The sequence below is a fragment of the Tenrec ecaudatus genome, chromosome 9, assembly GCF_050624435.1.
Source record: "Tenrec ecaudatus isolate mTenEca1 chromosome 9, mTenEca1.hap1, whole genome shotgun sequence".
Classification (NCBI taxonomy): domain Eukaryota; kingdom Metazoa; phylum Chordata; class Mammalia; order Afrosoricida; family Tenrecidae; genus Tenrec; species Tenrec ecaudatus.
Window position 1 is genome coordinate 43,789,839 of NC_134538.1, and position 20,643 is coordinate 43,810,481.

The following is a 20,643-nucleotide window of genomic DNA, read 5'->3' on the forward strand; positions in this document are numbered from 1 at the left end:
GGGGCTCGCCAGCCATTAGGCTTTGGGAGCCTCTGGACTGGGGCGCCCCAGCTCTAGGATTAGGGAGCCCCAGGCCTGGGGCGCCCAAGCCCTTAGGCTTAGGGAGCCTCAGGCCTGGGGCGCCCCAGCCCTTATCCTTTGGGAGACCCAGGCCTGGGGCGCCCCAGCCCTTATCCTTTTGGAGCCCCAAGCCTGGGGCGCTCCTGCCCTTAGGCTTTGGGATCCCAGGCCTGGGGTGCCCCAGCCCTTAGGCATTGGGAGCCCAGGCCTGGGGCGCCCCAGCCCTTAGGTTTTGGGAGCCCCAGGCCTGGGGCGCCAGAGCACTTAGGTTTTGGTAGCCCCAGGCCTGGGGTGCCCCTGCCCTTATGCTTTGGGAGCCCAGGCCTGGGGCGCCCCAGCCCTTATGCTTAGGGAGCCTCAGGCCTGGGGCGCCCCAGCCCTTAGGCATTTGGAGCACAGGTCTGGGGCGCCCCAGCCCTTAGGCATAGGGAGCCCCAGGCCTGGGGAGCCACAGCCCTTAGGCTTTGGGAGCTCCAGGCCCGGGGTCTCCCAGCCCTTAGGCTTAGGGTGCCCCAGGCCTGGGGCGCCCCTGCCCTAAGGCTTAGGGAGCCCGAGGCCTGGGGAGCCCCAGCCCTTAGGCTTAGGGAGCCCCAGGCCTCGATCACCCCAGCCATTAGGCTTAGGGAGACTCAGCCTGGGGCGCCCCAGCCCTTAGGCTTTGGGAGCCCCCGGACTGTGGAGCAACAGCCCTTAGGCTTTGGGAGCCCCAGCCTGGGGTGCGCCAGCCCTTAGGCTTTGGGAGTCCCAGGCCAGGGGCACCCCAGCCATTGGCTCTGGGAGCCCCACGCCTGGGCCGCCCCAGGGCTTAGGCTTTGGAGCCCCAGGCATGGGGTGCCCCGGCCCTTATCATTTGGGAGCCCCAGCCCTGGGTCGCCCCAGCCCTTAGGCATTGGTAGCCCCAGGCCTGGGGCACCCAAGCCCTTTGGCTTTGGGTACCCCAGGCCCGGGGCACCCCAGCCTTTGGCTTTGGGAGCCCCACGCCTGAGCCGCCCCAGCGCTTAGGCTTTGGGAAAACCAGTATGGGGCGCCCCAGCCCTTCTCCTTTGGGAGCCCCAGCCCTGGGACGCCCCAGCCCTTAGGCTTTGGTAGCCCCAGGCTTGGGGCGCCCCAGCCCTTAGGCTTTGGGAGCCCAAGGCCTGGGGCGCCCCAGCCCTTAGGTTTTGGGAGCCCCAGGCCTGGGGCGCCAAAGGCTTTAGGCATTGGCAGCCCAGGACTGGGGCTCGCCAGCCCTTAGGTTTAGGTAGCCCCAGGCTTGGGGCGCCCCAGGCCTTAGGCTTTGGGAGCCCCAGGCTAGGGGCACCCCAGCCCTTAGGCTTTGGGAGCCCCAGACCTGGAGTACCCCAGCCGTTATCCTTTGGGAGCCCCAAGCCTGGGGCGCCCCAGCACTTAGGTTTTGGTAGCCCCAGGCCTGGGGCGCCCCAGCCCTTATGCTTAGGGAGCCTCAGGCCTGGGTCGCCCCAGCCCTTAGTCTTAGGGAGCCCCTGGCTGGGGCACCCCAGCCCTTTGGCATTTGGAGCACAGGTCTGGGGCGCCCCAGCCCTTAGGCATAGGGAGCCCCAGGCCTGGGGAGCCACAGCCCTTAGGCTTAGGGAGCTACAGGCCTGGGGCACTCCAACCCTTAGGCTTAGGTAGCCCCAGGCCTGGGTCGCCCCAGCCCTTAGGCTTAGGGAGCCCCAAGGCTGGGCCGACAGAGCCCTTAGGCTTAGGTAGCCCCAGGCCAGGGGCACCCCAGCCCTTAGGCTTAGGGAGCCCCGGGACTGGGGCACCCCAGCCTTAGGCTTTGGGAGCCCCAGGCCTAGGGTGTCCCAGGCCTTAGGCTTAGGGAGCCCCAGGCCTGGGGCGTCCCAGCCCTTAGTCTTAGGGAGGCAAAGGACAGGGGCGCCCCAGCCCTTGGGCTCTGGTAGCCCCAGGCTTGGGGCGCCCCAGCCCTTAGGCTTTGGGAGCCCAAGGCCTGTGGTGCCCCAGCCCTTAAGTTTTGGAAACCCCAGGCCTGGAGCGCCGCAGCCGTTAGGTTTTGGGAACCCCTGGCCTGAGGCGACACTGCCATTAGGCATTGGGAGCCCAACTGGGGCTCGCCAGCCATTAGGCTTTGGGAGCCTCTGGACTGGGGCGCCCCAGCTCTAGGATTAGGGAGCCCCAGGCCTGGGGCGCCCAAGCCCTTAGGCTTAGGGAGCCTCAGGCCTGGGGCGCCCCAGCCCTTATCCTTTGGGAGACCCAGGCCTGGGGCGCCCCAGCCCTTATCCTTTTGGAGCCCCAAGCCTGGGGCGCTCCTGCCCTTAGGCTTTGGGATCCCAGGCCTGGGGTGCCCCAGCCCTTAGGCATTGGGAGCCCAGGCCTGGGGTTCGCCAGTCTTTTGGCTTAGGGAGCCCCAGGCCTGGGGCGATCCAGCCCTTAGGATTTGGGAGCCCCAGGCCAGGGGCACCCCAGCCCTTAGGCTTTGTTAGCCCCAGACCTGGAGTGCCCCAGCCCTTATCCTTTGGGAGCCCCAGGCCTGGGGCGCCCCAGCCCTTAGGCTTTGGTAGCCACAGGCCTGGGGCGCTCCTGCCCTTAGGATTTGGGATCCCAGGCCTGGGGTTCCCCAGCCCTTAGGCTTAGGGAGCCTCAGGCCTGGGGCGCCCCAGCCCTTAGTCTTAGGGAGCCCCAGGCTTGGGGCGCCCCAGCCCTTAGGCATTTGGGGCCCAGGCCTGGGGCGCACCAGACTTTAGGATATGGGTGCCTCAACATGGGGCGCCGCAGCCCTTACGCTTAGGGAGCCCCAGGCGTGGGGCACCCCAGCCCTTAGGTTTAGGGAGCCCCAGGCCTGGGGCTCCCAGCCCTTACTCTTAGAGAGACCTAGGCCTGTGGAGCCCAATCCATTAGTTATACGGAGCCCCAGAACTGGGGCGCCACAGCCCTTAAGTTTAGGGAGCCCTAGGCTTCGGGCTCCCCAGCCCTTAGGCTTAGGGAGCCCCAGGCCTGGGGCATCCCAGACCTGGGGCGCCCAAGCCCTTAGGCTTAGGGAGCCCCAGGCCAGGGCGCCTCAGCCCTTAGGCTTATGGAGCCCCAGGACTGGGGAGCAACAGCCCTTAGGCTTTGGGAGCCCCAGGCCTGTGGCGCCCCCGCCCTAAGGCTTAGGGAGTCCCAGGCCAGGGGCACCCCAGCCTTTGGCTCTGGGAGCCCCACGCCTGGGTCGCCCCAGGGCTTAGGCTTTGGGAGCCCCAGGCATGGGGCGCCCCAGCCCTTATCCTTTGGGAGCCCCAGCCCTGGGTCGCCCCAGCCCTTAGGCTTTGGTAGCCCCAGGCCTGGGGCACCCCAGCCCTTAGGCTTTGGGTACCCCAGGCCAAGGGCACCCCAGCCTTTGGCTTTGGGAGCCCCACGCATGGGCCGCCCCAGCGCTTAGGCTTTGGGAGCCCCAGCCCTGGGACGCCTCAGCCCTTAGGCTTTGGTAGCCCCAGGCTTGGGGTGCCCCAGCCCTTAGGCTTTGGGAGCCCAAGGCCTGGGGCTCCCCTGCCCTTCGGTTTTGGAAGCCCCAGGCCAGGGGCCCCACAGCCTTTAGGCATTGGGAGCCCAGGACTGGGGCTCGCCAGCCCTTAGGCTTAGGGAGCCCCAGGCTTGGAGCGCCCTAGGCCTTAGGCTTTTGGAGCCCCAGGATAGGGGCACCCGAGCCCTTAGGCTTTGGGAGCCCCAGACCTGGAGTGCCCCAGCCGTTTTCCTTTGGGAGCCCCAAGCTTGGGGCGCCCCAGCAATTAGGTTTTGGTAGCACTAGGCATGGGGTGCCCCTGCCCTTAAGCTATGGGAGCCCAGGGCTGGGGCGCCCCAGCCCTTGGGCTATAGTAGCCCCAGGCTTGGGGTGCACCAGCCCTTAGGCTTTGGGAGCCCAAGGCCTGGGGCGCCCCAGCCCTTAGGTTTTGGGAGCCCCAGGCCTGGGGCGCCACAGCCTTTAGGCATTGGGAGCCCAGGACTGGGACTCGCCAGCCCTTAGGCTTAGGGAGCCCCAGGCTAGGGGCACCCCAGCCCTTAGGCTTTGGGTGCCCCAGACCTGGAGTGCCCCAGCCGTTATCCTTTGGGAGCCCCAAGCCTGGGGCGCCCCAGCACTTAGGTTTTGGTAGAACTAGGCCTGGGGTGCCCCTGCCCTTAGGCTTTGGGATCCCAGGCCTGGGGTGGCACAGCGCTTAGGCTTAGGGAGCCTCAGGCCTGGGGCGCCCCAGCCCTTAGTCTTAGGGAGCCCCAGGCTTGGGGCGCCCCATCCCTTAGGCTTAGGGTGCCCCAGGCCTGGGTCGCCCCAGTCCTTAGGCTTAGGGAGCCCCAAGGCTGTGCCGACAGAGCCCTTAGGCTTAGGTAGCCCCAGGCCAGGGGCACCCCTGCCCTTTGGCTTAGGGAGCCCCAGGACAGGGGCACCCCAACCTTAGGCTTTGGGAGCACCAGGCCTAGGGTGCCCCAGGCCTTAGGCTTAGGGAGCCCCAGGCCTGGGGCGCCCCAGCCCTTAGGCTTTGGGAGCCAAAGGACAGGGGCGCCCCAGCCCTTGGGCTCTGGTAGCCCCAGGCTTGGGGCGTCCCAGCCTTTAGGCTTTGGGAGCCCAAGGCCTGGGGCGCCCCAGCCGTTAGGTTTTGGGAGCCCCAGGCCTGGGGCACCCCAGCCCTTAGGTTTTGGGAACCCCAGGACTGAGGCGACACAGCCATTAGGCATTGGGATCCCAGGCCTGGGGCTCGCCAGCCATTATCATTAGGGAGCCCCAGGCCTGGGCGCCCCAGCCCTTAGGCTTTGGGAGCTCCACGCCTGGGCCGCCCCAGCCCTTAACCTTTTGAAGCCCCTGGCCTGGGGAGCCCCAGCCCTAATCCTTTGGGAGCCCCATGTCTGGGGCGCCCCAGCCATTATCCTTTGGAAGCCCCAGGTCTGGGGCACCCCAGCCCTAAGGCTTTGGGAGCCCCAGGCCTGGGTCGCCGCAGCCCTTAGGTTTTGGGAGCCCCAGGCCTGGGGCGCCCCAATCCCTTAGGCATTGGGAGCCCAGGCCTGGGGTTCGCCAGTCTTTTGGCTTAGGGAGCCCCAGGCCTGGGGCGATCCAGCCCTTAGGATTTGGGAGCCCCAGGCCAGGGGCACCCCAGCCCTTATATTTTGTTAGCCCCAGACCTGGAGTGCCCCAGCCCTTATCCTTTGGGAGCCCCAGGCCTGGGGCGCCCCAGCCCTTAGGCTTTGGTAGCCACAGGCCTGGGGCGCTCCTGCCCTTAGGCTTTGGGATCCCAGGCCAGGGTGCCCCAGCCCTTAGGCTTAGGGAGCCTCAGGCCTGGGGCGCCCCAGCCCTTAGTCTTAGGGAGCCCCAGGCTTGGTGCGCCCCAGCCCTTAGGCATTTGGGGCCCAGGCCTGGGGCGCACCAGACTTTAGGATATGGGTGCCTCAACATGGGGCGCCCCAGCCCTTACGCTTAGGGAGCCCCAGGCGTGGGGCACCCCAGCCCTTAGGCTTAGGGAGCCCCAGGCCTGGGGCTCCCAGCCCTTACTTTTAGAGAGACCTATACCTGTGAAGCCCAAGCCATTAGTTATACGGAGCCCCAGAACAGGGGCGCCACAGCCCTTAAGTTAAGGGAGCCCTAGGCTTCGGGCTCCCCAGCCCTTAGGCTTTGGGAGCCCCAGGGCTGGGGCCTCCCAGCCCTTAGGCTTAGGGAGCCCCAGGCCTGGGGCATCCCAGACCTGGGGCGCACAAGCCCTTAGGCTTAGGGAGCCCCAGGCCAGGGCGCCTCAGCCCTTAGGCTTATGGAGCCCCAGGACTGGGGAGCAACAGCCCTTAGGCTTTGGGAGCCCCAGGCCTGCGGCGCCCCTGCCCTAAGGCTTAGGGAGCCCCAGGCCTGGGGCGCCCCAGCCCTTAGGCTTTGGGAGTCCCAGGCCAGGGGCACCCCAGCCTTTGGCTCTGGGAGCCCCACGCCTGGGTCGCCCCAGGGCTTAGGCTTTGGGAGCCCCAGGCATGGGGCCCCCCAGCCCTTATCCTTTGGGAGCCCCAGCCCTGGGTCGCCCCAGCCCTTAGTCTTTGGTAGCCCCAGGCCTGGGGCACCCCAGCCCTTAGGCTTTGGGTACCCCAGGCCAAGGGCACCCCAGCCTTTGGCTTTGGGAGCCCCACGCATGGGCTGCCACAGCGCTTAGGCTTTGGGAGCCCCAGCCCTGGGAGCCTCAGCCCTTAGGCTTTGGTAGCCCCAGGCTTGGGGTGCCCCAGCCCTTAGGCTTTGGGAGCCCAAGGCCTAGGGCTCCCCTGCCCTTAGGTTTTGGGAGCCCCAGGCCAGGGGCCCCACAGCCTTTAGGCATTGGGAGCCCAGGACTGGGGCTCGCCAGCCCTTAGGCTTAGGGAGCCCCAGGCTTGGAGTGCCCTAGGCCTTAGGCTTTTGGAGCCCCAGGATAGGGGCACCCGAGCCCTTAGGCTTTGGGAGCCCCAGACCTGGAGTGCCCCAGCCGTTTTCCTTTGGGAGCCCCAAGCTTGGGGCGCCCCAGCAATTAGGTTTTGGTAGCACTAGGCATGGGGTGCCCCTGCCCTTAAGCTATGGGAGCCCAGGGCTGGGGCCCCCCAGCCCTTATGCTTAGGGTGCCTCAGGCCTGGGGCGCCCCAACCCTTAGTCGTAGGGAGCCCCTGGCTGGGGAGCCCCAGCCCTTAGGCATTTGGAGCATAGGTCTGGGGTGCCCCAGCCCTTAGGCGTCGGGAGCCCTAGGCCTGGGGAGTCACAGCCCTTAGGCTTAGGGATCTCCAGGCCTGGGGCACTCCAACCCTTAAGCTTATGTAGCCCCAGGCCTGGGTCGCCCCAGCCCTTAGGCTTAGGGAGCCCCAAGGCTGGGCCGACAGAGCCCTTAGGCTTAGGTAGCCCCAGGCCAGGGGCACCCCAGCCCTTTGGATTAGGGAGCCCCAGGACAGGGGCACCCCAGCCTCAGGCTTTGGGAGCCACAGGCCTAGGGTGACCCAGGCCTTAGGCTTAGGGAGCCCCAGGCCTGGGGAGCCCCAGCCCTTAGGCTTAGGGAGTCCCAGGCCTGGGGCGCAGCAGCCCTTAGGATTTGGGAGCCCCAGGCCAGGGGCACCCCAGCCCTTAAGCTTTGGGAGCCCCAGACCTGGAGTGCCCCAGCCCTTATCCTTTGGGAGCCCCAGGCTTGGGGCGCCCCAGCACTTAGGCATTTGGAGCCCAGGCCTGGGGAGCCCCAGCCCTTAGGATTTGGGTGCCTCAGCCTGGGGCGCCCCAGCCCTTAGGTTTAGGGAGCCCCAGGCCTGGGGCACCCCAGCCCTTAGGCTTAGGGAGCCCCAGGTCTGGGCCTCCCAGCCCTTACACATAGGGAGACCTAGGCCTGGGGCGCCCCAGCCCTTACGCTTAGGTAGCCCCAGACCTGGGGCGCCCCAGCACTTAGGCTTCGGGAGCCCTAAGGCTGGGCCTCCACATCTCTTAGGCTTTGGGAGCCCCAGGCCTGGGGCACACCAGCCTTAGGCTTTGGGAGCCCAAGGCCTAGGGTGCCCCAGGCCTTAGGCTTAGGGAGCCCCAGGCCTGGGGCGCCCCAGCCCTTAGGTTTTGGGAGTCACAGGCCAGGGGCGCTGTAGCCCTTAGGCTTTGGGAACCCCAGGCCTGGACCACCCCAGTCCTTAGGCTTTGGGAGACCCAGGCCCGGGGCGCCCCAACCCTTAGGCTTTGGGAGCCCCAGGCCTGGGTGCCTCAGCATTTAGGTTTTGGGAGCCCAAGGCCTGGGGCGCCCCAGCCATTAGGCTTAGGGAGCACCAGGCCTGGGGCTACCAGCCCTTACTCTTAGGGAGCCCTAGGCCTGGGGAGCCCCAGCCCTTAGGCTTAGGTAGCCCCTGGCCTGGGGCGCCCCAGCCCTTAGGCTTTGGGATCACCAGGCCTGGGGCTCCCCACTCCTTAGGCTTTGGGAGCCCCAGGCCTGGGACGCCCAGGCCCTTATCCTTAGGGAGCCCCAGGCTGGGGGCGCCGCAGCGCTTAAGCTCTGGTAGCCACAGGCTAGGGGGGCCCCAGCCCTTAGGCTTTGGGAACCCCAGGCCTAGGGCGCCCCAGCCCTTAGGTCTTGGGAGCCCCACGCCTGGGGCGCCCCAGCCCTTAAGTTTTGGGAGCCCCAGGCCTGGGGCGCCACAGCCTTTAGGCATTGGGAGCACAGGACTGGGGCTCCCCAGCCCTTAGGCTTCGTGAGCCCCAGGCCTGGGCCGCCCCAGCCCTAGGCTTAGGAAGCCCCAGGCCTGGCGCGCCACAGCCCTTATCCTTTGGGAGACCCAGGCCTAGGGGGCCCCAGCCCTTATCCTTTGGGAGCCCCAGACCTGGAGTGCCCCAGCCCTTATCCTTTGGGAGCCCCAGGCCTGGGGCGCCCCAGCCCTTAGGCTTTGGTAGCCCCAGGCCTGGGGCGCCGCTGCCCTTAGGATTTGGGAGCCCAGGCCTGGGGCGCCCAAGGCCTTAGGCTTAGGGAGCCTCAGGCCTGGGGCGCCCCAGCCATTAGTCTTAGGGAGCCCCAGGCTTGGGGCGCCCCAGCCCTTAGGCATTTGGAGCCCAGGCCTGGGGCGACCCAGCCCTTAGGCGTAGGGAGCCCCAGGCCTGGGGAGCCCCAGCCCTTAGGATTTGGGTGCCTCAGCCTGGGGTGCCCCAGCCCTTAGGCTTAGGGAGCCCCATGTCTGGGCCTCCCAGCCCTTACACGTAGGGAGACCTAGGCTTGGGGCGCCCCAGCCCTTACGCTTAGGTAGCCCCAGGCCTGGGGCGCCCCAGCCCTTAGGCTTCAGGAGCCCTAAGGCTGGGCCGCCACAGCCCTTAGGCTTAGGGAGCCCCAGGCCTGGGGCACACCAGCCTTAGGCTTTGGGAGCCCATGTCCTAGGGTGCCCCGGCCTTAGGCTTAGGGAGCCCCAGGCCTGGGGCGCCCCAGCCCTTAGGTTTTGGGAGTCACAGGCCAGGGGCGCTCTAGCCCTTAGGCTTTGGGAACCCCAGGCCTGGACCACCCCAGTCCTTAGGCTTTGGGAGCCCCAGACCCGGTGACCCCCAGCCCTTAGACTTAGGGAGCCCATGGCCTGGAGCGCCCCAGCACTTAGACTTAAAAGCCCCAGGCCTTGGGTCGCCCCAAGCCTTAGGATTAGGAAGCCCCAGGCCTGGGGCGCCCCAGCACTTAGGCTTATGGAGCCCCTGGCCTGGGTCGGCCCCACCCTTAGGCTTAGGGAGCCACAGGCCTGGGGCCCCAGCCCATAGGCTTAGGAAGCGCGAGGCCTGGGGTGCCCAGCCCTTAGCCTTAGGGAGCCCAAGGCCTTGGGCGCACCACCCCTTAGGCTCAGGGAGCCCCTGGCATGGGGCGCCACAGCTTTTTGTTTTTGCGAGCCCCTGTCCTGGGGTGCCCCAGCCCTTAGTCTTAGGGAGCCCCATACAAGGGAAGCCCCAGCCCTTAGGCTTTGGGAGCCCCAGGCCTGGGGCAGCCCAGCCCTTTGGCTTTGGGAGCCCCAGGCCTGGGGCGCCCCAGCCCTAAGGCTTAGGGAGCCCCAGGCCTGGTGCGACCCAGCCCTTAGGCTTAGGGTGCCTCAGGCCTGAGGCGCCCCAGCCCATAGGCTTAAGGAGCCCGTGGCCTGGGGAGACCCAGCCCTTAGGCTTTGGGAGCCAAGGCCTGGGGCGCCCCAGCCCTTAGGCTTTGGGAGCCCCAGGCCTGGGGCGCCCCAGCCCTTAGGCTTTGGTAGCCCCAGGCCTGGGGCGCCGCTGCCCTTAGGATTTGGGAGCCCAGGCCTGGGGCGCCCAAGGCCTTAGGCTTAGGGAGCCTCAGGCCTGGGGCGCCCCAGCCATTAGTCTTAGGGAGCCCCAGGCTTGGGGCGCCCCAGCCCTTAGGCATTTGGAGCCCAGGCCTGGGGCGACCCAGCCCTTAGGCGTAGGGAGCCCCAGGCCTGGGGAGCCCCAGCCCTTAGGATTTGGGTGCCTCAGCCTGGGGTGCCCCAGCCCTTAGGCTTAGGGAGCCCCATGTCTGGGCCTCCCAGCCCTTACACGTAGGGAGACCTAGGCCTGGGGCGCCCCAGCCCTTACGCTTAGGTAGCCCCAGGCCTGGGGCGCCCCAGCCCTTAGGCTTCAGGAGCCCTAAGGCTGGGCCGCCACAGCCCTTAGGCTTAGGGAGCCCCAGGCCTGGGGCACACCAGCCTTAGGCTTTGGGAGCCCATGTCCTAGGGTGCCCCGGCCTTAGGCTTAGGGAGCCCCAGGCCTGGGGCGCCCCAGCCCTTAGGTTTTGGGAGTCACAGGCCAGGGGCGCTCTAGCCCTTAGGCTTTGGGAACCCCAGGCCTGGACCACCCCAGTCCTTAGGCTTTGGGAGCCCCAGGCCCGGTGACCCCCAGCCCTTAGACTTAGGGAGCCCATGGCCTGGAGCGCCCCAGCACTTAGACTTAAAAGCCCCAGGCCTTGGGTCGCCCCAAGCCTTAGGATTAGGAAGCCCCAGGCCTGGGGCGCCCCAGCACTTAGGCTTATGGAGCCCCTGGCCTGGGTCGGCCCCACCCTTAGGCTTAGGGAGCCACAGGCCTGGGGCCCCAGCCCATAGGCTTAGGAAGCGCGAGGCCTGGGGTGCCCAGCCCTTAGCCTTAGGGAGCCCAAGGCCTTGGGCGCACCACCCCTTAGGCTCAGGGAGCCCCTGGCATGGGGCGCCACAGCTTTTTGTTTTTGCGAGCCCCTGTCCTGGGGTGCCCCAGCCCTTAGTCTTAGGGAGCCCCATACAAGGGAAGCCCCAGCCCTTAGGCTTTGGGAGCCCCAGGCCTGGGGCAGCCCAGCCCTTTGGCTTTGGGAGCCCCAGGCCTGGGGCGCCCCAGCCCTAAGGCTTAGGGAGCCCCAGGCCTGGTGCGACCCAGCCCTTAGGCTTAGGGTGCCTCAGGCCTGAGGCGCCCCAGCCCATAGGCTTAAGGAGCCCGTGGCCTGGGGAGACCCAGCCCTTAGGCTTTGGGAGCCCCAGGCCTGGGGCGCCCCAGCCCTTAGGCTTTGGGAGCCCCAGGCCTGGGGCGCCCCAGCCCTTAGGCTTAGGGAGCCCCAGGCCTGGGGCGCCCCAGCCCTTAGGCTTAAGGAGCCAGTGGCCTGGGGAGACCCAGCCCTCACGCTTCGGGACGCCCAGGGCTGGGGCACCCCAGCCCTTAGGCTTGGGGACCCCAAGGCCTGGGGCGCCCCAGCCCTTAAGCTTAGGGAGCCCCAGGCCTGGGGCGCCCCAACCGTTAGCCTTAGGGAGCCCCAGGCCTTGGGCGCCCCAGCCTTTAGGCTTAGGGAGCCCCAGGCCAGGTGGCCCCCAGCCCTTAGACTTAGGGAGCCCATGGCCTGGAGCACCCAAGCCCTTATTCTTAGGGTGCCGCAGCCATTAGGCTTTGGGAGCCCCAGGCCTGGGGCGACCACGCCCTTAGGCTTAGGTAGCCCCTGGCCTGGGTCGCCCCAGCCCTTAGTCTTAGGGAGCCTCATTTCTGGGGCTCCCCAGCCCTTAGGCTTAGGGAGCCCCAGGCCTGGGACGCCACAGCACTTAGGTTTAGGGAGCCCCAGGCCTGGGGCGACCCAGCCATTAGGCTTAGGTAGCCCCAGGCCTGGGTCGCCCCAACCTTTAGGCTTAAGGAGCCCCAGGCCTTGGGTGACCCAGCCTTAGGCTTAGGGAGCCCCAGGCCCGGTGACCCCCAGCCCTTAGACTTAGGGAGCCCCTGGCCTGGAGCGCCCAGGCACTTAGACTTAAAAACCCCAGGCCTTGGGCCCGCCAGCCCTTAGGCTTAGGGAGACCCAGCCCTGGGTCGCCCCAAACCTTAGGATTAGGGAGCCCCAGGCCTGGGGCACCGCAGCACTTAGGCTTATGGAGCCCCTGGCCTGGGTCGAACCCCAACTTAGGCTTAGGGAGCCACAGGCCTGGGGCCCCAGCCCATAGGTTTAGGGAGCCCCAGGCCTGGGGTGCCCAGCCCTTAGGCTCAGGGAGCCCCTGGCCTGGGGCGCCACAGCTTTTAGGTTTTGGGAGCCCCCGTCCTGGGGCGCCCCAGCTCTTAGTCTTAGGGAGCCTCAGACAAGGGAAGCCCCAGCCCTTAGGTTTTGGGAGCCCCAGGCCTGGGGCACCCCAGCCCTTAGGCTTAGGAAGCCCCAGCCCTGGGAGCCCCAGCCCTTAGGCTTAGGGATCCCCAGGCCGGGGGCGCCCCAGCCATTAGGCTTAAGGAGCCCCAGGCCTCGGGCTCCCCAGCCCTTAGGGTTATGGAGCCCCAGGCATCGGGCGACCCAGCCCTTAGGTTTAGGGAGCCCCAGGCCTGGGGCGCTCCAGCCCTTAGGCTTAGGGAGCCCCAGGGCTGGGGCGCCCCAGCCCTAAGGCTTTGGGAGCCCCAAGCCTGGGGCACCCCAGCCCCTAGGCTTAGGGACCCCCTGGCCTGAGTGCCCCAGCCCTTAGGCTTTGGGAGCCCCAGGCCAGGGGCGCCCCATCCTTAGGCTTAGGGACCTCCAGGCCTGGTGACCCCCAGCCCTTAGACTTAGGGATCCCCTGGCCTGGGGCGCCCAAACACTTAGTCTTAGGGAGTCCCAGGCCTGGAGTGCGACAGCCCTAAGGCTTAGGGAGCCCCAGGCCTGGGGTGCCCCAGCCCTTAGGTTTTGGGATCCCCAGGCCTGGGGCGTTCCAGCCCTTAGGCTTTGGGAGCCCCAGGCCTGGGGCGCCCCAGCCCTTAGGCTTAAAAGCCCCAGGCCTTGGGCGCCCCAGCCCTTAGGCTTAGGGAGCCCCAGGACAGGGTCTCCCCAACCCTTAAGCTTGGGAGCCCCAGGTCAGGGCGCCACAGCCCTTAGGCTTAGGGAGCCCCAGGCCTGGGGCACCCCAGCCCATAGTCTTAGGGAGCCCCAGGCCTGGGGCGCCCCAGCCCTTAGGCTTAGGTAGACCCAGGCCTGGGGGGCCCCAGCCCTTAGGCTTAGGGAGCCCCAGGCCTGGGCCGCCCCAACCCTTAGGCTTAGGGAACCCAGGACTGGGGCGACACAGCCCTTAGGTTTTGGGAGCCCCAAGCCTGGGGCGCCCTGGCCCTCAGGCTTAGGTAGCCCGTGGCCTGGGGTGCCCCAGCACTTAGGCTTAGGCAGCCACCGGCCTGGGGTGTCCGAGCCCTTAGCCTTTGGGAGCCCCACGCATGGGGCGCCCCAGCCCTTAGACTTTGGGAGCCCCAGGCCTGGGGTGCCCCAGCTCTTAGTCTTTGGGAGCCACAGGCCTGTGGCGCCGCAGGCCTTATGATAAGGGAGCCCCAAGCCTGGGGCCCCCCAGACCCTAGGCTTAGGGACCCCCAGGCCTGGGGTGCCCCAGCCCTTAGGCTTAGGGACCTCCAGGCCTGGTGACCCCCAGCCCTTAGACTTAGGGATCCCCTGGCCTGGGGCGCCCAAACACTTAGTCTTAGGGAGTCCCAGGCCTGGAGTGCGACAGCCCTAAGGCTTAGGGAGCCCCAGGCTTGGGGTGCCCCAGCCCTTAGGCTTTGGGAACCCTAGGCCTGGGGCGCCCCAGCCCTTAGGCTTAAAAGCCCCAGGCCTTGGCCGCCCCAGCCATTAGGCTTAGGGAGCCCCAGGCCTGGGTCGCCCCAACCCTTAAGCTTGGAGCCCCAGGCCAGGGCACCACAGCCCTTAGGCTTAGGGAGCCACAAGCCTGGGGCACCACAGCCCATAGCCTTAGGGAGCCCCAGGCCTGGGGCGCCCCATCCCTTAGGCTTAGGGAGCCCCAGGCCTGGGGCGCCCCAGTCCTTAGGCTTAGGGAGCCCCAGGCCTGGCGTGCCCCCACCCTTAGGCTTAAGGAACCCAGGCCTGGGGCGCCCCAACCCTTAGCCTTAGGGAGCCCCAGGCCTTGGGCGCCCCAGCCTTTAGGCTTTGGGTGCCCCAGTCCTGAGCCGACCCAGCACTTAAGCTTAGGTAGCCCCAGGCCAGGTGACCCCCAGCCCTTAGACTTAGGGAGCCCCTGGCCTGGGGCACCCCAGCCCTTATTCTTAGGGTGCTGCAGGGTTGGGGCGCCCAGCCCTTAAGCTTTGGGAGCTCCAGGCATGGGGCCCCACAGCCATTACGCTTTGGGAGCCCCAGGCCTTTTGCGACCACGCCCTTAGGCTTAGGTAGCCCCTGGCCTGGGGCGCCCCAGCCCTTAGGCTTAAAAGCCCCAGGCCTTGGGCGCCCCAGCCCTTAGGCTTAGGGAGCCCCAGGACTGGGTCGCCCCAACCCTTAAGCTTGGGAGCCCCAGGTCAGGGCGCCACAGCCCTTAGGCTTAGGGAGCCCCAGGCCTGGGGCACCCCAGCCCATAGTCTTAGGGAGCCCCAGGCCTTGGGCGCCCCAGCCCTTAGGCTTAGGTAGACCCAGGCCTGGGGGGCCCCAGCCCTTAGGCTTAGGGAGCCCCAGGCCTGGGCCGCCCCGACCCTTAGGCTTAGGGAACCCAGGACTGGGGCGACCCAGCCATTAGGATTTGGGAGCCCCAAGCCTGGGGCGCCCTCGCCCTCAGGCTTAGGTAGCCTGTGGCCTAGGGCGCCCCAGCACTTAGGCTTAGGCAGCCACCGGCCTGGGGCGTCCGAGCCCTTAGCCTTTGGGAGCCCCAGGCATGGGGCGCCCCATCCCTTAGACTTTGGGAGCCCCAGGCCTGGGGTGCCCCAGCTCTTAGGCTTTGGGAGCCACAGGCCTGGGGCGCCGCAGGCCTTATGCTAAGGGAGCCCCAAGCCTGGGGCCCCCCAGACCCTAGGCTTAGCGTCCCCCAGGCCTGGGGTGCCCCAGCCCTTAGGCTTAGGGACCTCCAGGCCTGGTGACCCCCAGCCCTTAGACTTAGGGATCCCCTGGCATGGGGTGCCCAAACACTTAGTCTTAGGGAGTCCCAGGCCTGGAGTGCGACAGCCATAAGGCTTAGGGAGCCCCAGGCTTGGGGTGCCCCAGCCCTTAGGCTTTGGGAACCCTAGGCCTGGGGCGCCCCAGCCCTTAGGCTTAAAAGCCCCAGGCCTTGGCCGCCCCAGCCCTTAGGCTTAGGGAGACCCAGGCCTGGGTCGCCCCAACCCTTAAGCTTGGGAGCCCCAGGCCAGGGCACCACAGCCCTTAGGCTTAGGGAGCCCAAAGCCTGGGGCACCACAACCCATAGCCTTAGGGAGCCCCAGGCCTTGGGCGCCCCATCCCTTAGGCTTAGAGAGCCCCAGGCCTGGGGCGCCCCATCCCTTAGGCTTAGGGAACCCCAGGCCTGGGGCGCCCCAGCCCTTAGGCTTAGGGAGCCCCAGGCCTGGCGTGCCCCAACCCTTAGGCTTAGGGAACCCTGGCCTGGGACGCCCCAACCCTTAGCCTTAGGGAGACCCAGGCCAGGTGACCCCCAGCCCTTAGACTTAGGGAGCCCTTGGCCTGGAGCACCCCAGCCCTTATTCTTAGGGTGCCGCAGGGTTGGGGCGCCCAGCCCTTAAGCTTTGGGAGCTCCAGGCATGGGGCCCCACAGCCATTAGGCTTTGGGAGCCCCAGGCCTTTAGCGACCACGCCCTTAGGCTTAGGTAGCCCCTGACCTGGGGCGCCCCAGCCCTTAGTTTTAGGGAGCCTCAGGCCTGGGGTGCCCCAGCCCTTAGGCTTAGGGAGCCCCAGGCCTGGGGCGCCACAGCACTTAGGCTTAGGGAGCCCCAGTCTTGGAGCACCCAAGCCCTTAGCCTTTGAGAGCCCAAGGCATGGGGCGCCCCAGCCCTTAGCCTTTGGGAGCCCCAGGCCTGGCTCGCCCCGCCCTTAGGCTTAGGGAGCCCCAGGCCTTGGGCGTCCCAGCCCTTAGGCTCAGGGAGCCCCTGGCATGGGGTGCCACAGCTTTTTGTTCTTGGGAGCCCCCGTCCTGGGGCGCCCCAGCCCTTAGTCTTAGGTAGCCCCAGACAAGGGAAGCCCCAGCCCTTAGGCTATGGGAGCCCCAGGCCTGGGGCGCCCCAGCCCTTAGGCTTTGGGAGCCCCAGGCCTGGTGCGACCCAGCCCTTAGGCTTAGGGAGCCCCAGGCCTGGGGCGCCCCAGCCCTTAGGCTTAAGGAGCCCGTGGCCTGGGGAGACCCAGCCCTTAGGTTTCGGGACGCCCAGGCCTGGGGCGCCCCAGCCCTTAGGCTTGGGGACCCCAAGGCCTGGGGCGCCCCAGCCCTTACCCTTAGGGAGCCACAGGCCTTGGGCGCCCCAGCCTTTAGGCTTTGGGAGCCCTGGCCTGGGGCGCCCCAGCCCTTAGGCTTTTGGAGCCCCAGGCCTGGGGCGCCCCCGCCCTTAGGCTTTGGGTACCCCAGACCTGAGCCGCCCCAGCCCTTAGGCTTAGGGAGCCCCAGGCCAGGTGACCCCCAGCCCTTAGACTTAGGGAGCCCCTGGCCTGGAGCACCCCAGCCCTTATTCTTAGGGTGCCGCAGGGTTGGGGCGCCCAGCTCTTAAGCTTTGGGAGCCCCAGGCATGGGGCCCCACAGCCATTAGGTTTTGGGAGCCCCAGGCCTGGGGCGACCACGCACTTAGGCTTAGGTAGCCCCTGGCCTGGGGCGCCCCAGCCCTTAGTCTTAGGGAGCCTCAGGTCTGGGGCGCCCCAACCCTTAGGCTTAAAAGCCCCAGGCCTTGGGCGCCCCAGCCCTTAGGCTTAGGGAGCCCCAGGACTGGGTCGCCCCAACCCTTAAGCTTGGGAGCCCCAGGTCAGGGCGCCACAGCCCTTAGGCTTAGGGAGCCCCAGGCCTGGGGCACCCCAGCCCATAGTCTTAGGGAGCCCCAGGCCTGGGGCGCCCCAGCCCTTAGGCTTAGGTAGACCCAGGCCTGGGGGGCCCCAGCCCTTAGGCTTAGGGAGCCCCAGGCCTGGGCCGCCCCAACCCTTAGGCTTTGGGAACCCAGGACTGGGGCGACACAGCCCTTAGGATTTGGGAGCCCCAAGCCTGGGGCACCCTCGCCCTCAGGCTTAGGTAGCCCGTGGCCTAGGGCGCCCCAGCACTTAGGCTTAGGCAGCCACCGGCCTGGGGCGTCCGAGCCCTTAGCCTTTGGGAGCCCCAGGCATGGGGCGCCCCATCCCTTAGACTTTGGTAGCCCCAGGCCTGGGGTGCCCCAGCTCTTAGGCTTTGGGAGCCACAGGCCTGGGGCGCCGCAGGCCTTATGCTAAGGGAGCCCTAAGCCTGGGGCACCCCAGACCCTAGGCTTAGGGACCCCTAGGCCTGGGGTGCCCCACCCCTTAGGCTTAGGGACCTCCAGGCCTGGTGACCCCCAGCCCTTAGACTTAGGGATCCCCTGGCCTGGGGCGCCCAAACACTTAGTCTTAGGGAGTCCCAGGCCTGGAGTGCGACAGCCCTAAGGCTTAGGGAGCCCCAGGCTTGGGGTGCCCCAGCCCTTAGGCTTTGGGAACCCTAGGCCTGGGGCGCCCCAGCCCTTAGGCTTAAAAGCCCCAGGCCTTGGCCGCCCCAGCCCTTAGGCTTAGGGAGCCCCAGGCCTGGGTCGCCCCAACCCTTAAGCTTGGGAGCCCCAGGCCAGGGCGCCACAGCCCTTAGGCTTAGGGAGCCCCAGGCCTGGGGCACCACAGCCCATAGCCTTAGGGAGCCCCAGGCCTGGGGCGCCCCATCCCTTAGGCTTAGGGAGCCCCAGGCCTGGGGCGCCCCATCCCTTAGGCTTAGGGAGCCCCAGGCCTGGGGCGCCCCAGCCCTTAGGCTTAGGGAACCCCAGGCCTGGCGTGCCCCAACCCTTAGGCTTAGGGAACCCAGGCCTGGGGCGCCCCAACCCTTAGCCTTAGGGAGCCCCAGGCCTTGGGCGCCCCAGCCTTTAGGCTTTGGGAGCCCAGGCCTGGGTGGCCCAGCCCTTAGGCTTTTGGAGCCCCAGGCCTGGGGCGCCCCCGCCCTTAGGCTTTGGGTGCCCCAGTCCTGAGCCGCCCCAGCCCTTAGGCTTAGGTAGCCCCAGGCCAGGTGACCCCCAGACCTTAGACTTAGGGAGCCCCTGGCCTGGAGCACCCCAGCCCTTATTCTTAGGGTGCCGCAGGGTTGGGGCGCCCAGCCCTTAAGCTTTGGGAGTTCCAGGCATGGGGCCCCACAGCCATTAGGCTTTGGGAGCCCCAGGCCTTTGGCGACCACGCCCTTAGGCTTAGGTAGCCCCTGGCCTGGGGCGCCCCAGCCCATAGTTTTAGGGAGCCTCAGGCCTGGGGCGCCCCAGCCCTTAGGCTTAGGGAGCCCCAGGCCTGGGGCGCCACAGCACTTAGGCGTAGGGAGCCCCAGTCTTGGGGCACCCAAGCCCTTAGCCTTTGAGAGCCCAAGGCATGGGGCGCCACAGCCCTTAGCCTTTGGGAGCCCCAGGCATGGCTCGCCCCGCCCTTAGTCTTAGGGAGCCCCAGGCCTTGGGCACCCAAGCCCTTAGGCTCAGGGAGCCCCTGGCATGGGGTGCCACAGCTTTTTGTTCTTGGGAGCCCCCGTCCTGGGGCGCCTCAGCCCTTAGTCTTAGGGAGCCCCAGACAAGGGAAGCCCCAGCCCTTAGGCTTTGGGAGCCCCAGGCCTGGGGCGCCCCAGCCCTTAGGCTTTGGGAGCCCCAGGCCTGGTGCGACCCAGCCCTTAGGCTTAGGGAGCCCCAAGCCTGGGGAGCCCCAGCCCTTAGGCTTAAGGAGACCGTGGCCTGGGGAGACCCAGCCCTTAGGCTTCGGGACGCCCAGGCCTGGGACGCCCCAGCCCTTAGGCTTGGGGACCCCAAGGCCTGGGGCGCCCCAGCCCTTAGGCTTAGGGAGCCCCAGGCCTGGGGCGCCCCAACCCTTAGCCTTAGGGAGCCCCAGGCCTTGGGCGCCCCAGCTTTTAGGCTTTGGGAGCCCTGGCCTGGGGCGCCCCAGCCCTTAGGCTTATGGAGCCCCAGGCCTGGGGCGACCCCGCCCTTAGGCTTTGGGTGCCCCAGTCCTGAGCCGCCCCAGCCCTTAGGCTTAGGGAGCCCCAGGCCAGGTGACCCCCAGCCCTTAGACTTAGGGAGCCCCTGGCCTGGAACACCCCAGCCCTTATTCTTAGGGTGCCGCAGGGTTGGGGCGCCCAGCTCTTAAGCTTTGGGAGACCCAGGCATGGGGCCCCACAGCCATTAGGCTTTGGGAGCCCCAGGCCTCGGGCGACCACGCCCTTAGTCTTAGGGAGCCTCAGGTCTGGGGCGCCCCAGCCCTTACCCTTTGGGAGCCCCAGGCCTGGCTCACCCCGCCCTTAGGCTTATGGATCCCCAGGGCTGGGACGCCCCAACCCTTAGGCTTTGGGAACCCAGGACTGGGGCGACACAGCCCTTAGGATTTGGGAGCCCCAAGCCTGGGGCACCCTCGCCCTCAGGCTTAGGTAGCCCGTGGCCTAGGGCGCCCCAGCACTTAGGCTTAGGCAGCCACCGGCCTGGGGCGTCCGAGCCCTTAGCCTTTGGGAGCCCCAGGCATGGGGCGCCCCATCCCTTAGACTTTGGTAGCCCCAGGCCTGGGGTGCCCCAGCTCTTAGGCTTTGGGAGCCACAGGCCTGGGGCGCCGCAGGCCTTATGCTAAGGGAGCCCTAAGCCTGGGGCACCCCAGACCCTAGGCTTAGGGACCCCTAGGCCTGGGGTGCCCCACCCCTTAGGCTTAGGGACCTCCAGGCCTGGTGACCCCCAGCCCTTAGACTTAGGGATCCCCTGGCCTGGGGCGCCCAAACACTTAGTCTTAGGGAGTCCCAGGCCTGGAGTGCGACAGCCCTAAGGCTTAGGGAGCCCCAGGCTTGGGGTGCCCCAGCCCTTAGGCTTTGGGAACCCTAGGCCTGGGGCGCCCCAGCCCTTAGGCTTAAAAGCCCCAGGCCTTGGCCGCCCCAGCCCTTAGGCTTAGGGAGCCCCAGGCCTGGGTCGCCCCAACCCTTAAGCTTGGGAGCCCCAGGCCAGGGCGCCACAGCCCTTAGGCTTAGGGAGCCCCAGGCCTGGGGCACCACAGCCCATAGCCTTAGGGAGCCCCAGGCCTGGGGCGCCCCATCCCTTAGGCTTAGGGAGCCCCAGGCCTGGGGCGCCCCATCCCTTAGGCTTAGGGAGCCCCAGGCCTGGGGCGCCCCAGCCCTTAGGCTTAGGGAACCCCAGGCCTGGCGTGCCCCAACCCTTAGGCTTAGGGAACCCAGGCCTGGGGCGCCCCAACCCTTAGCCTTAGGGAGCCCCAGGCCTTGGGCGCCCCAGCCTTTAGGCTTTGGGAGCCCAGGCCTGGGTGGCCCAGCCCTTAGGCTTTTGGAGCCCCAGGCCTGGGGCGCCCCCGCCCTTAGGCTTTGGGTGCCCCAGTCCTGAGCCGCCCCAGCCCTTAGGCTTAGGTAGCCCCAGGCCAGGTGACCCCCAGACCTTAGACTTAGGGAGCCCCTGGCCTGGAGCACCCCAGCCCTTATTCTTAGGGTGCCGCAGGGTTGGGGCGCCCAGCCCTTAAGCTTTGGGAGTTCCAGGCATGGGGCCCCACAGCCATTAGGCTTTGGGAGCCCCAGGCCTTTGGCGACCACGCCCTTAGGCTTAGGTAGCCCCTGGCCTGGGGCGCCCCAGCCCATAGTTTTAGGGAGCCTCAGGCCTGGGGCGCCCCAGCCCTTAGGCTTAGGGAGCCCCAGGCCTGGGGCGCCACAGCACTTAGGCGTAGGGAGCCCCAGTCTTGGGGCACCCAAGCCCTTAGCCTTTGAGAGCCCAAGGCATGGGGCGCCACAGCCCTTAGCCTTTGGGAGCCCCAGGCATGGCTCGCCCCGCCCTTAGTCTTAGGGAGCCCCAGGCCTTGGGCACCC